Below are 2252 nucleotides of genomic sequence, written 5' to 3'. Positions count from 1 at the left end.
AGCACTGTTGAGATATATAGTGGTGATTAAAATAATTCACCCATCTGTTCATGATGAAAGGCCCAGTTAAATGTAGTGACAACTTTATCTAACAGGCTGACTATCTTCTAAGAAGGAGGCTGGACCACGGTAGTTTTGCCAGGGGATGACAGTCTATTTAGTAGTAGTTCAAAATTTCTTCCATTTCATCAGTGATATTACTGGCTAGCTGAAATGGAAGAAAAACAGAAATCAATTTAATTGTATTAAAAACAAGAATCAAAAACAAACAAACAAACAAAAAAACCTATTGATGGCTAGCTTGAAAGTGTTGTTTTTGTTGTTATTGGTGATGGTGGTTTTTTTATTGTTTTGTAGTTGCTGTTGGGTGTTTATTCAAGTCTAGGGCTTGGGGGGAGTTGGCTCTTTTTTGTTTTGTGTTTGTTTGTTTGTTTGTTTTGAAACGCTGATCCTTTAATAATAGTCAGCAAGAAATAAAGGCTCCCTATCCCTCTCCCGCCCTGCCTCTACTGAAGCTGCCACCCCCATCTCTGGAGCTGGATGCTGGAAGAGTCCTCCATATTTGTGGACTCAGGGTGACAGCCTCCTTCTGTGAGTGTTGGGCTTGTGACCGCTGCAGTATCTTTTGGCTTTCCACATCTCTAAAATGTTTTTCAACTATTTGTGTACAGGGCTCAGTGTACTCCCCTCTTTGCCTTTACAATTTTCCCCTTGATGTGAGGGTGTAATAGCAACTTCTTCCACGACTACGATGTGGTTGTTTTTATTCTTTCTTGCAGTTTACAGTCTTTAATAGTCTTATGGATGGTCTGGAAGAGCTGCTGACCCTCCAGGGAGATGCCAGCACTGATCGCATAGGCAGGGCCCACCTTGTCCTCCTCCTCTGTCCCTGCTTTGCTGGCAAACACACTAACACTGAGTGAAGCTAGGGGAGGAGAGGCTTCTGCTCGTTCATTAATTATTTCCACTTCTGAAACATACTGTAAGTTTATAAGCAAAATATCTGAGTGGTTGGTCTTTCCGCTGGAAGAGGGACATTTTAGAGGCAGTGTTTTGGACTGCTAGTCAAAAGCTACCACCTCGCCAGGACTCCTGGCACATCTGGCAGAACACCTCGCTCCCAGTGCTGAAGTACTCACCTGGAGGGGCCATCCTCTTGGAAGAGCAACCGTGGTTAGCCATGGCAACCCAGTTTTGGGTTTTGGGAATTTTTTTGTTTGTTTTTTTGTTTTGTTTTGTCTTTTGTTTTTTGAATCAATGGTGTTAGATTAACCTGTTATAAAAATGAGGGATTATTGAAAAAATATTGAGTGCTCTAAATTGAAAAAAAAAAAAAAAGATGAACTAATGGATACATAGGTGGATGAGACCAGTTTTGTAGTGGTCACAGAATAGTTCATTATTTTGTAAGAAGAGCACATCTAAGTATTCCTTTAACTTACTGCCATTCTACACGAAGGCATATTAACTTTATTTTTAAATAAATTTTGTGTGTGAAAATCAGGGGGAAACTAAAAATCTAAACAAACAAAAACAAAATAAAGTTAGATTCAAAAATGAGAAAACTCTGACATGTCTACTCATTCCTCCTCCCACACTGAAAAATATAAAAACCCTCATTCAAGTCCATTCAATTAATTCCCCATGTATTCCCAACTTTGTACAAAAGTACATATACAGAGAGCAACTACAAAATTAGGCTAATACTGCTGTATATTATTTTAGGGCTGATTTTTACGTAATAATACATTATGAGTACCGTTAATATGTTTAAAGGGTTTTATAAAATAAGCTATAATGTGTAACAGAGTATGGAAGCCAAAATCTGGCCTCAAATATCTTTCTATCAATCTTCAATGAGCACAATTTGACTAGATAGCCAAGACATTTTATCAATCAAAATTGACCATCATAAATTTAATAAATTACATACCAGTAATAGCTCATAAATATTTCATTTTTAAAGTGATCCTTAAAAATATGCGTTCTAGTGATCAAGATGTCAAGCTTACAAAAACAATCGGGAAATATTTTAGTTTAATTCATTAAAAGGATTAATATAAGGGTGCTTCTTTTGGAAAAGTTAGATTTAAGAGTATTTGGTGCACAATATTTACACTATAGTTTCACTTACATAGTGCATAGTGCAGACTAGATAATTTTTAAATGTTTATTGATGTTTGTAAATTTGCCTCACCTGTCTTAGAAACTACTTCCTGCTAATAATTGAGCTGAGGAGCCTGTCCCTTAGA

General features: G+C 36.9%; 1 pseudogene; it reads right to left on the bottom strand.

The window, feature by feature from the left end:
* Positions 1 to 484: 484 nt before the first annotated feature.
* LOC127188480 (protein LSM12-like) lies at positions 485 to 1182 on the bottom strand (annotated as a pseudogene).
* Between the last annotated feature and the right edge of the window lie 1070 nt (positions 1183 to 2252).

This window comes from Acomys russatus, chromosome 4, assembly GCF_903995435.1.
Source record: "Acomys russatus chromosome 4, mAcoRus1.1, whole genome shotgun sequence".
NCBI lineage: Eukaryota > Metazoa > Chordata > Mammalia > Rodentia > Muridae > Acomys > Acomys russatus.
Note: the sequence above shows the minus strand (reverse complement) of the source record. Positions and strands in the feature narration are given on the sequence as shown.